Source organism: Chamaea fasciata, unplaced genomic scaffold (assembly GCF_029207755.1).
Source record: "Chamaea fasciata isolate MVZ Bird 193981 ecotype frontalis unplaced genomic scaffold, bChaFas1.0.hap1 SCAF_14, whole genome shotgun sequence".
NCBI classification, from domain to species: domain Eukaryota; kingdom Metazoa; phylum Chordata; class Aves; order Passeriformes; family Sylviidae; genus Chamaea; species Chamaea fasciata.
The window spans coordinates 18,098,121-18,111,463 of NW_027094099.1; positions in this window are offsets into that span (position 1 = coordinate 18,098,121).

Below are 13,343 nucleotides of genomic sequence, written 5' to 3' on the forward strand. Positions count from 1 at the left end.
TAATTTTGAACATCCAAAGGCACATTTTTAGGGTGTGGAGTCCCATTTTGAGGGTCAAAAGCCTCATTTTTTAGGATTTTTCCCATGCAGGCAGCCTGTAGCCTAGGGGGATCCATGCTTCTGAAAGGCTGTAGTAGTGCAAGAGACCTTGGAGCATAGCAACACATTACAGAGGGCTCTGAATCAGAACTCCAGCCTCTGAGTCCAAACCCACATGAAGCAGCCCATGTCCACTTCCAGCTGGCAGCTGTGGGATTCAGACTACCAGGATCTAATTGTACAAGTTACTAACAAATGCAGGTAAAGAACAACACCTGCTCCAAAAATAACACCCTAAAATAAAAGAAACCTGAACAACAGAGGGAAGCTGTTTCAGAGAGAAAGCAGTGAGGAGCAAGAAGATTCACAGCTTAGGCCCTTTCTCTCCCAAACAGGATTAAATTTGCCAGTCTCAAATACAGCCTTGCTCCGTTTTCTGATCTTTCCTGACTCCAGACGTGTTTTCAGTGCTGAGGCTGACATTTTATGACGGATTTAAGCAGCTCTAATTACCAGAAGAGTTGGCTGCTCTTTCCTTTGTGACGGCATTAGTGCTTGAATGAGCCTGGAGCTGGACAGAGGAAAGGATGGTGCTGAAAACTTAATTGGCGACAACATTAACAACAAAATCAGGGCCCTGCTCCAGCTCCCTGTGCAATCACTCAGGAGTTAGTGCCAGCACAAGGGAAGCAAGGGGAATAGGCAGACACAGACATGAGGAAGTTTTCAACAGCAGTACAAAGCTGGATCAGCTCAAACTCACTGCAAGACTTCACCCTAGGTCTTCCCAGAAAAGGAGTCTCTCAGGGACCTTTACCACCAGGACTCACTTTGTTCCCAGACTTCTTCTGGTCTGGCAGCAACTTCGATGCTGGAGGGAACGTTGACTTCCAGATGAGGAAAGTGACGGTAGCCTCCTGTTCCATATGCGTGAGCAATGCCAAACAGGAGCAGCTGGTTGCACATAATAACATGCATTGTGTAAGTGAGCAACACAATGAGCAATTTGCTCAACAACCCAGGGACATCAGGACAATTCTGTATCACAGGGAAGAAAGAAAAGAGGAAAAAAACATGTGATGACCAAACCCTAAGGGAGACTCAGCATCCTACACATCCATTTCATTACGCTTGCTCTTATAAATATTTATTACACAGCCTATCTCATCATTCTTCCAGGAATGGGTGTTGTGTTATTGTTAAACCCAGGGAGGGCTTTCCTTCTTCCTCTGGTCCTGCTGCAGGCAGTCAGCAGTTGCCAAAGATAGATTGGGAGCAAGAGTGTGACATTAACTATGGAAAACGCTGCTTAAAATGGAGCTCAGGGGCAGATATTGGCAGGTGCATTGTTAGGAGGAAAACGAATGGAAAAGGCAGCACGTAATGAGATTCGGAAGCTTGTATTTAAAATGTGTTCATGGCAAAAGGGATTTCTGTGTGCAAGGGCCCTGGTTCTACAGCCAGAGCCATGGGTGAGGAGGGACTCACACCCTGAAAAAACCTGCACGGATCCAGAATGGGGGAGTTCTGATGTAGACAGTGCCAGGCCATGAAGCAGGAATGAGAGCAGGGTGGATTCTAAGTACCAACATCATCCCTCTGCCTGCATTTGGAAAAATATATTAAAGGTACAAAACCTCCAGCATTTACAAAGCTTTGCACATCAAACTTGGAGTGGGTTTTTATGTCTCTTTGATTTGTATTGCTGCCTGGATGTCCTCGTGCCCTGTTTCTTGCTCTTCCCTGGGACTTGTCACCCGGGTGAAGCTTTGCTAAATCAAATGCAAATTTGCCTTACACAGAGACACAGCGACTGAATCTGAAGGGAGCCGACAAGAAAGATGGAGAGGGACTTTTAACAAGAGCATGGAGTGACGGGACAAGGGAGAATGGCTTCATACTAAAAGAGAGTACATTTAGATTAGATATTTAGAAAAAAATCTTCCCTGTGAGGGTCGTGAGGCCCTGACATAGGTTATCCAGAGAAGCTGCGGAAGCTGTGGCTGCCCTGTCCCTGGAAGTGCCCAAGGGTGGGCGGATGGAACTCTGAGCAACCTGGTCTAGTGGAAGGTGTTCTTGTCCATGACAGCAGTTGGATCAACATGATCTTTAAGGTCCTTTCCAACCCAAACCATTCTGGGATTCTGTGATCATTCAAGACAAGTGACTTGGGGTGGGTTTTTGACAGTCCAATTCAGAAAAAAACATACCAAGACAATCCAGGCTGGGTAGATTTTAGATGAAATGAATCTGCTTCATGTCATTATTCTTCCTTGCTGTCACTGAGACTTTTTTGCACATATTTGTTAACCAGCTCATTTACTGTCAGCCACAATCAAATAAAAACCTACTAGAACTGTCCCAATGAGCCAGAAAGCAGTCGTGTGGAACATCACTGTCTTGTAAACATCCAGGACTAGGAAGAATAATATTTGCTCATAAACAACACCTGTGGACTTCTCCCTACAGCAGTTACCAAGGACCAATAAAAGTTTTGATCCTAAATAGTCTAAATTTTATCTGCTGCTATGGTACCCACTAACTGAGGCTGGGTTTAGGCATAAAGAACACGTGTAACATCAAGGAATACTCTCAGTCAAGGCTGCCGTCAGAAACACCCGGCAGGCTCATTTGTAGTGGGAAATGTGCTCATGTGCCAAAAACAAGGATCTGTTCCGAAGTTTTATTGGATCTACCGAGCTGGCTATAAAATGCCATGCGGTGAAGCAGGGAGGCTGCCTGGTGCACATCCTCATGCCACCCTCTTGTGGCTAATCCCAGGAAATAGAGTGCTGTACACCCAAGGACACGGAGTAAGTGTCACCATGGCATTTTTGGGGTCTTTGCCCCCCACTGATGAGCTCATTATGGGGGCAAGCGGGAAAGTCCAGCCTGGTGACACTTGAAACCAGCTTAGGAGTGAAAAGCAAGGTTGAAATAAAACCATTCATGCACTTGAAAAGCCTTGAGGTCTGGATGTGATCTGAGGATGGGATTTCAGCCAGTCCTGCATGCTGAAGGCCTGCAGATGTTCATGGATGTTTGGACAGATGTTTGATTTCCACAACCCTGGCTATTCTCTGCTCAGGAATTGGGACTATATACCTGTCCAGTGAGATACTTTTAGCTATAAAATTCTGTCCTCCGTAATATTTCACACAGAGAACTTGATGCTTTTATGCATTTCTAAACCCTATTTCCTTTTACCTTCCAGAGAGTCCCCCTGATGGCGTCCAGAAAGGTGACTGGGCAGCTCTCAAACGTCCTGTCTCCATCAAGAGTTTACTCAGAAACGGCCAATCTGCCCCAAAAGCAGGTGGTGGCTTTCACAATGTCCTCGGTGCCCTCGTTGTATAATGCAGGCTATTCCCATCCATCAGACAGCTCTGCAAACCTAAATAGATGATGTATTTATTTATGGATTACTGACCACAAGAAAGAGAAGCTTTGCACTATTGTCAACCTCACAGCCTTCGGTCTCCTATAAATAATGCATCATTGTTCGGTGTTGGTTTATGGTTTAAGTTCCAATGAGCGGCGCGGACCAGCAGACTCAGCAAAGATGAAGGCAGCACGGGGTATTAGGAAGAGAAATGGGACCATCTGACCAAGAGTGTTAGAAAAACAAAGCAAAAATGTAATGTTCTCTGAGTTATTTTAATGTCAACTTCAGCAGACCTGCTTTTACCTCTAACTGAGAATGGCACAAATCTCTGCTTATCCCCTGCTTTTCGCTCTGCTTTCTCCCAATTGTGAGCTAATTCGATTTCAGATAAACACTAATTAACACAAGAGGTCACTGCCGTGGCCAACAGGCACCGTTGCAACGTGGCATTCAAACACACCAAGAGATCAAAAGAGCCTCCACTGCTTCCTTTGAACTACCCAATTAAAACTTGCACAAATAAAGCTATTGTTTTACATCTGCCTCATCCAGGCGGGAGAGAGGGCAGACAGCTAAGAGATCATTGCCTTTAATTGGGCTGTTTTCCCTCTCTTCTTGCAGGTTTCCTCCATGTGGGTTTTTTCTTCAGACCACTAGAAGAAAATGATGGCTGGACCCTTTGCGATTACACGGCAAGGCTACAGCAGACTGAAAGCAAAGCCGTGGGGAATCCAATTTCCCTCTTGTGAGCAAAAGGGCATCAGTGCCTTTCTTGGAAGGTTTGATTGATAGCCCTTAAGAAGGACTCATAAAATGTGCCTCTCTCTGGCTATTTAGGCAATTCTCTTTTGAAGATGAAGGAGAATATTAGATTAATCCAACTGCTGTAACAGCATTATCTCCTGCTTTTAAAGAAAACATATTTTATGGCGTCCGCACTCTAACGGAAACAACCTGCGGCTGCATGAGCCCCGGGCTGGTGCTTTGCTGCTAAACATACCACGGGAGCCTTGGAAGGGGTTTTCACCCAGGTTCTGGGGAGCTGCTGTAAATACCAGACTTGTACCTCCATCCCACGTGGACAGCTTGTGGACAACAGAGGAAGCCAGGTTAGGACGGACCACAGGATCTGAAGTCCACTCCTCCCATAGGGGAGCAATTAGCAGGAGTTTAGGGAAAAGGCTACACAGCAAATGCCTGGGCTCTACAGACTTGGAACATCAATCTTGAGAGCTGTAAACACAGAGCATCCTGGAAAACAATAGATGGAAACACTATTTGAGTGTCTGGTGTTATCCACCTGGGAAAGGTTTAGGAACCATCAATGCTGGGGAGGAGATGAGTGCACCCCTGCTAGAGCACCCTGCAAAGTGTGTCCCAGAGGAGGGTGCATTCCATCCTCTCTACAGGAGAGTCACAATAAAATCATCCTCCACTACCCAGAATATTCAGGAATATTCAGGATGGGAAGGGAAGAGAAAGCAGAGCAGGTAAGTCTCAGGTGGGACACAGTCAGCTCATCTCCACCTCTGCCTGTTCTGTTCCCACTCCGGGTCTGCTCCTGGCCTGGGGAACACAGCAGCTCGTGTCTGGAAAGGTCTCAGTCCCTTGAGCAAGGAAGAACCAATTAATGGATTATTCCGTCCTGGAAAGAAATGTTATTTCTTCTCATTAGCATTGAAGGGAGTAAAAAAATCAAGACTGTGACCACAACAGAGATCAGCCTGTGGCTTATGCTCACCAATGTCTTAAACTCACCTTCTGAGAGAATTCATTTATTGCTGCCAAAGGATGAAAAAAGATCAGGACTCCTCAAAACCAGAGCAGTTGCCATGAATTTTTGAAGGTCAGCCCCTCGCCTGGTCCAGAAGCTGCAATGAGCTCTGCCAAGCTTCCAGGTCTCAGAGCAAAGCCAGAGTGTCTGTTTTTTGGGTTGCATCTTCTGTAGTTCCCACTGTGCCCTGATTCACCAGCTGAACAAAACTGACCCTTCAGTGAAGAAGCTGCTTTACCTTAAAATACATATTTTCCTTGTGATGTACTCCTGGATACCGCAAACACTGCCTTGCTTGTCCCAGGATTTAATCAGATTAATTAAGCTGCACTTGTATTAATTTAAATTACAAGTATCTGAGGGCTCAGCCAAATCAAGTGATTTATGGGCCATATCAATCTAATTAATACCACCAACTCCTAAAATAAAAACCCAATAAATGAGTTTATTATACATCTGTAAGATCAACTTATTAGCTTCGGGTCTCTAGTGACACAGCCAATTTGATGGAAGTTTTATATCCTTGTTGGAAAAAGGTCTTAATTTTTTTTCCTTCCCACTTGCTCTATTTTTTAAAAGTATCTTCTACAGGGCAGGAGGAAAGCGAAACAACATAAGCTCAGTTATCAAAACACCAGCCAAGCCAAGAGGTCCCCAAAGTCCCGCTGTACACAAATTGTGGGGGTTTTAAACCTGTGAGTGCCCACAAGAGAACAGTTTATCTGACTTCTTGCAGGCAGACCCTGCCTTGGTCTGTGCCTTCCAGCAAAGCAGCCTGAAATTGCAGTTAGGCAGGGAATGAGGATGCAAAAGGAATAAGAAGAGAACTAAAAGCTTCTCAGAGGCAAATCTGACCAGGAAGGAGCTGGAGTGGTTTAGAAGGCACTGCTCATCAAGGTGACTTTGCCGGGCTGACCTTGCACTGTCTGCAGCAGTGATTAAAATCCACTCGCAGAGAGACAACTTAGAGATGCCAAGGCTTCCCTCTGTCACCACAGCGAGGGACTTCAAAATTCATCATGGGAGTTAATTCCAGGGAATGCAGGTGGCACCTCCAAGCCACAGCCCGGCGGAAGGAAGACTGGAATAAAAGAGGAGCAGGGCCCTGCTCAGCCCTGTCCTCGCCCGCCGCTCCCTTGGCAGCTGGGCTCTGTGTTGATTGGCTTTTCAGCCATGCTTTCCCTTCAGTCCTGGAGTTCACGCTCGATTTCCTGAGCTGTAAGGTTGTTTCCCTTGCTTTGCAAATCCCCTTGGAGCAAACAGCCATGTGATGGAAACAGGAGCAGGCTCCCTCCCTTTACCCTTTGCTTACAAAGTAAGTTCTTCAAATGCATTTGTCGTATTGTGTTCAGGATAACAACATGCTCCAGCAAAGAGACTGGGAGGCCTTTCTGGGGGAGAAAATGGGACAATTTATGGAATAATTGTATAAAGACAGCACCATCCTGTGTGTCTGTCGCTGTGATTTATTATAGTTACACAGAAAATTGGCTGCTTGGACCATAAAAGATGTCTGCAGGCAAACGTGGACCCTTTTGCTTTCCTCTCTGCCACTCCACACACACAAACCCAATGAATTAACTCAGCAAATTTGCAGTAATGACCCATCATTTCTATTTTAAAAGAGGTGCCAGAGTAAAGGTGCTGTGTGGAGCAGTTCCTCAGACATAGCCACATTCGCTGTGGCTGCTGCTACACCATGGGCTGGCTGTCAACATGGGAAACCTCTGCAGCCCCCCTGACTCCTTTGCTGATGTACAGCAGGGTCTGGGGGCACTTTGTTCCATTCCACCCAGGGTTATCTGGATCAGCCTGAAGGATTTTTGCAGTACCTCTTGCCTCCCCTCTGGCTATTCCACCTCTGATGTGCTCCTGCTGTTTTCCACCCTCTTTCCATTCGCTGCCCGTAATGATCACTTTGCATTTGTCTACATCCAGCTGCTTTTTCCATTTACCACTTCACTCGGCTAAAAAAGTCCCAATCCCTTTTGTATCAGACCAGGTGGCTTCTTCTGCTTTCCACACACCACTCTCCTTTGAGTCACTTCTATTTATGCTAAAATAACTTCAGCAACCAAAGGTGCTGTTAGCTGCAAGGGCAGGGATCTGCTTAGGAGAGGACAAGACAGGAGGAAATTTAACTACCAACTGCAAAGATGAGAGGATTTGGGCATTTTCATTCCTCCTCAACACTTAAGTCTGTAGGTCACCCAGGGCTGGGAATTCATTCTTCCAGAGATGTTTCATCATGGGAAAATATTCTAGCTGCTGTTGGGCAAGCTCTGTCAACTCTAAACCAACATTTACCAGTAGCTTTTTTCCACAGCTCCACGCTCACACCCAAACAGCTTCTCTGGTCCAACAGCTACATATTCCTTCATTCCAAATCTCAGAAAGAGCTTGTGAAAGTGTATCCCTTTGGTCCATGGGCAACCTGCAGTGTATCCTACCACACAGCCCCTTGTGCAACTAAGGAACAGCCTCAGTTCCAAGGATGGGGCACAGGGAGGCACAACAGCATGGAAAGAAGGGGGTTGCAGTGGCACCTGGCAAAGGGGGTTGATCCTTAACCCCACCACCATGGAGTCAGGAGAGTCTGAAGGTCCCCATGTCCTTCAGCTTCTGATGGCAGCTCCCACACCACCCTTCACAGGGTGAAGTCCCCTGGGTTTGTGTGGGTCATGCATCACCTGGTACCTGGAACAAGCAGGCTAAAAGTGATCTGGAAGGAAAACAGCAACAGTGTATGGGGGGGAAAAAAAAAAGCCACAGGATGATTTACAGATGATCCAGTTCCCTGCAAAGCCCAGTGGGGAAGGTTATACCTTATGCTTTCCAAAACACAATTCCTCTCTAATAATTCCTGCTCATCAGTCGTTAAACTGCTGCTGATCTTGCTGAAAGCAATATTTGTTGTTGCTTCAGGCTGTGGGTTGACAATCATCAGCTTCTGCTCATCAAAAGAGTAAAGAAATATCTATTTTAGCTAAAGCAGAACTCATCTTTATCCTTCCCCAGAGTAAAGTTACTCACCACCACTCCATGCAGAGCAGCAGGCAGACCTCAGAGACCATAACTTGCAATGGTACAGCAAAATTAATTGTTTAATTATAAAATGCTTGGAAGAGGAAATAATTTGAGGTACAAATAGATTTTATTAAAAATGATTATATGCAGGAAGAGCAGGGACAGATTTTATCCAAGCTGTGGTTCCAGACAGCATTTCAGGGTCATCGTAGCAGGGCTCTGGTAAAGCCATGTCTGAATGGGGGCCAGTTTTCAGAGAAATTTCTGAGTAAAAGCCTGAACTAATCCAGAAATGGTGTTAAAAGGCATAAAATGACTGAATTGCATAGAAACGTTTAAATTTGCCCTTTGCTAATGGGGAAACTGAGTAATACAACCAATGTCCAGCAGAAGAGGTCTGGCCAATAAAAGATGAGAAACAAAAATAGTTGTGTGTATAGAGAAAAAGTAACTTTGAGTCCAGTACAATTTCAAGCTGCATTGGAAAGGATGGTGTTTCCTTCTTAGAAAACCTGTATATACAAAAAAGACAAGCACTTTAATGTACTACAAGGTCATAGTCTGGCTGCAAAGAAAAGTAAACCCTGGTGTGAAATACAATGATGAAATTGGGATAATTAAAAACAATAATCCTGAAAATCACGTCTGAAAGAAAAACCAGCCCAAGGGGCTGATGCTCCCACAGTGACACAGCACAGGTTTTGGGAGGAAATGACCTCCCTGGGATGCTTTGCCCCCTGGAATTTAGGCTCTGCAGTGGCCTGGGGTGTGTTTGCATGTGTACGTGGGCATGAAGGTGCTCCAGCCAGAACAGAGGAGACAACCCAAGATGGAGAAGACATGGGCTGGGATCCTTCCAGGGCTGGAGAACATGCCCTGCTGGGCTGGAAAGGCTCTGGGAATGTGTTTACTGCCCAAGGCCAGCAGCAGGGCTGGTGCTGCCTTTCCTGGACCCGACTGATGCAATACCCAGCCAGTGCTGTGGACAGCTGCGGCGCAGGAATGGGAATTCCTCCTGACCCAGAGAGTGCACAGCAGGGAAGAGCATAATCTCCGTGATTTACAGGCTGCAGCTCTAGTTTAAAATACATTAAACTCCAACTATTTAATTACTGGGCACTACCAAATCACAGAGACAGAGGAGTCAGTCACGTCTGCTAATGCCAACATTTATCATCCTATTTATCTACTCCAGCTTCTGAGACCCATATCGAATCACTTTCCTGTATTAGCTAATAACAGATGAGTTTATTCCTTGTACCTCTGGGCAGCCCTCGATGGATATTATCACACTGTTGGCAGCACACATCCACCTAGGGAGAGATAAACTGGTTTAGAGCATATAAAGAATCGTAATCACCAGCCAAAACTCAAATCCAAATCAAAGCCTTTTTCCCTGCTGCCTCCTGCCCCCAGATACTAATTCTCACCACAGAGTAAATGCAAACAGTGCTCAGCCTCTCTGGCTGAAAGGCTGAAAACCTCCTGATACTTCTAAGAAATCATTAAATACCTACATTTTATGGTTACAGACACAGAAAAATGAAGTGGCTGACTGAGAGTGGGGGAGCTCCAGCAACACGCCCTTGTCCTGCTCACCTGCACAGGGAGAGCAAAAATGAACTGGTACAGGCATGGAGACAGAACATCCATGAAACATACTGGGTGTTCAAAGAACAGTGAGAGGAGAGTGACAAACTGCCAGGTGCTCAGTAAAGCTGCTCCATGTGCTCAGCCTGTTCCCAGTAAAGTCCTGATCAACCCAGCAGGATCTTCTTCTGTCTAATTTTCCCACTAGAAATGCTACGCTTTTTATTTTGCTTGCTTATGCTGCCTTTCATACGGAAAACAAGTTTAAATTGCTCTATTTGGAAACTTTCCGCAGTCTTATATTCAGAAGAAATACTCAGCATCCTCTCAGCTTTGCACAGTTGTCTGTCCTTAAGCTGAGCATGAAGAGGAAAAATAGAGGCTTTTTGCTCTTCCCAGGGAGTCCAAAAAAAGCATAATAAAGCATATATCTTTTTATTCCATGGCAGGTTTTGTTGCTGGCTGCTCTTACTTACATCACTATGATGGTTATCTCATTGTTGCTAATTTATTACAGCCTGTCATTCATATATATATATATATATATATATATATATATATATATATATATATATATATATAAAATCTGGTGGTTTATTATTAACCCCATCACCCTCTAGCTAATTCTATTAGCCAAGCAGGTAATCCTGCCTTTTGATGCTTGAAAAACCTGAATACGCTGAGCTCTGACCAAGCGGTCGTTATGGAAAAGGCAGCTACACAAGGAACAGAGAACTGCAGGGAAATCAGGGAAATTATCCGTGGATCTTCACGAAGTCCCCTGGAAGAGTTCAGACATGGAGCTGTCTTAATTGATAGCACGGCCACTTAGGGGACCAGTATCCATAGAAACTCCAGGGCCTTGACAAGATGACAAACAACGCCGCCAGAGCCTAATAATAGGAGGAATAATGAGGTGTGGGCAAAAAAAAAACCCCAACAACAACAAGCCAGGCATCTCATGGTATCGAATGGGTGGGCCCAGCTAATGAAAGCCTGGCAGATCTCCGTGACGGCGGGAGGGAGGTGAAGCACAACTGGAGGAGGGGAAAAAAAAAAGAGTCGCCAAAGCCGGATGGGATTCCAGTCCCAGGGAAAAGCCCCGTGGCCACTGGGGATGTGGCTCTGGGGCTCTGCTCTCCGTGTACATCGGCCATAAATCGGGAGCGGCATCACTGGGAGCATCTCACAGAAGCCTGGTCGTGGTTTGGAAGAGTCACCCCATTGCCTGGCTTTGGCCATGGTGTTTTGGCCATCGCGGATGTCCAGCCAGGCTGGGACCCGGGGAGCCCTTGGGAACGGCGGCGGGTGGTCTCAGCCCCTTTTCAGAGCCTCTCGCCGAGCTTTAATCACCTCTTGACCCAAGCTCGGCTCTTCCTGTGCCACTCGCGGCGCAACTTTCCCAGGCGCACGGCGCCGCAGCCCGGCCCTCGCCCGCCGCTCGGGGCTGCGCGCACGCCGCTCCCGGGGCGCATTGTACCGCCGCTCCTCATTGTTCGGGGAGCCTGACCTTTTTCTTAATTAGCTTAAAACCGCACAATAAAATAAATAAAAAAAAAAAATCTAAAAAGTGGGGGGAAAAAAGCAAGAGGGGAAAAAAAATAGAAGGAAAAAAACCCCCTCGGTAAAAGCCAGTCGCAAATCAAAAGAGGCAACAGTGAGAGCAAGCAATGTGTCACCACAAGTGTCCGAGTCAATGGAAACCTTGTTAGGTGGGGAACAAGGGTCTGCGCTAACAAGCTCTTATCTGTGTTTTTGTTTTCTATTGAAGGTGCATGTCATTAGGAGGAGTGTTAACAAGAGCTCTCAATAGCTTCATATGGCCAATGGCCTCTGAATATTCATGAAGGTGTGAACAGAATGTGGGAAAGCGGTGGAAGAAAAGGCAAGAAAAGCGGCAAGAGGGCTGATTGTGCCGGGAAGAAAGGAGCCAGGGCTCTGTGGGAAAAAGGGATCCTGAATCCCTCAAACAAGAGCGTATTCCCTAGGCAAAACCTGTCCTTCAAGCTGTGGGATGGTATTGATGGAGCCAAGGAGGTGGGATTTTTCTGAGCAGCGCTGGCAAGGAATCAGCTTCTGGCATTTGAGGTGACAGTGCCCTTTTTTTTCTAAACTAAAATCACAGCAGCCACTGGCACCTGTTTTTGGAGATGTGCAACCCTCTCTCCAGGCTTATCAGATTACAGGAGGGATCCAGAAGGTGCTTTTCCCCGGATGCCCAATGTTAGGATGGGGATGAACTCACAGCGGGTGGAGAAGACGGGAGGCAAAGCAGCAAGCCTGGATTTTGCTCCAATACTGCGATGCTCATCATGCCGAGGGGAACAACTCATCTACCCCCAGGCAAAAACAGAATAACAGAATGAGAGACTGTTTCCTTTGGATGGAACTGTAGACATCGTCTCATTCCACCCCCTGCCATGGGCAGAGGGACCCTTCCACTATCCCAGGTTGCTCCAAGCCACTCCAAGCTGGCCTTGAACACTTGCAGGGGTGGGGCAGCCACAGCTTCTCCGAGCATCTCCACGGCCCTCCTCTGGACTCGCTCCACATCCTCCTGGTGTTGGGAGCCCCAGTCAGACACCGCACACCTGCTGCCCAGCACCTGCCTCCCCTGCTGCACCTCTCTGCATCCCCAGTTCTAGAGAAATCCCCCATTTGCCTCAGGCAAGAGCCCAGCAGGGCTTCCCAGGGGGCAGGCAGGGTAAGGAAAGATGCTTTTCCTATACACCACCTCTGTAGGCCATGCAGTCACCGCTTCTGCTCCGTCATGGGGCCAGGGATTTCAGCTGGGCTAGTTTAACACAGAGCTCTTGCTCTGCTCATTTTGGAGCAAAATTATACTGCAGAGTTGCCTCTTCTTGAAAGGCTCCAATCTCGCGTGTCAGTGCCAGATAAATAGTTTTCATTCAACAAATCAATGAATAGAAACAAAGTACAGCAAAATAATGTCAAGTCATTTCACTGATAACGACAGCTGCTGGGCTGCAAGGAGACAGGGAGAGCAGGAGGGGGTGTGGGGGAATAGATTAAAAAATGTAAAAAGCAATGAATCACAGCTGGGGGGAAAATCATAAAACCACAAGCCACCGCAGCTCCCACACAAATGTACACGGTATTTACTCATCTATTTCTAACGAAATTGCAAGTAGAATGGAAAGGGAAAGAGGGAGGGCAATGGTGAAGGCAAATTGTTCAAACTATCTCTGTTGGAAAAGCAAAAGGGCTGTTCTTCCAGCAGGAAGCAAACAGCATTGTTCCAAGAGCTGAGGGAGGAGAAGCAGTCTTGGCCCTGCACCACCATTCCTTCCTCCCACAGGTCCTTACCTTGCTGCTTTTGGGTCATCATTTCCTTGCTGCTGGTTTTCACCTTGGAGCAGTCTGTTGCTGTTTGCTTTTATGAGAGGAAATCCAGATTTTGGGAACTCCCTGGGAAACGTGCCCCTGTAGGGCTAGCCCAGTGGTGTTGCATGTCTATGCTGAGGAGCTCGACTGAACCAGCACTGGATCTCCATAGGTCTGTTTGGC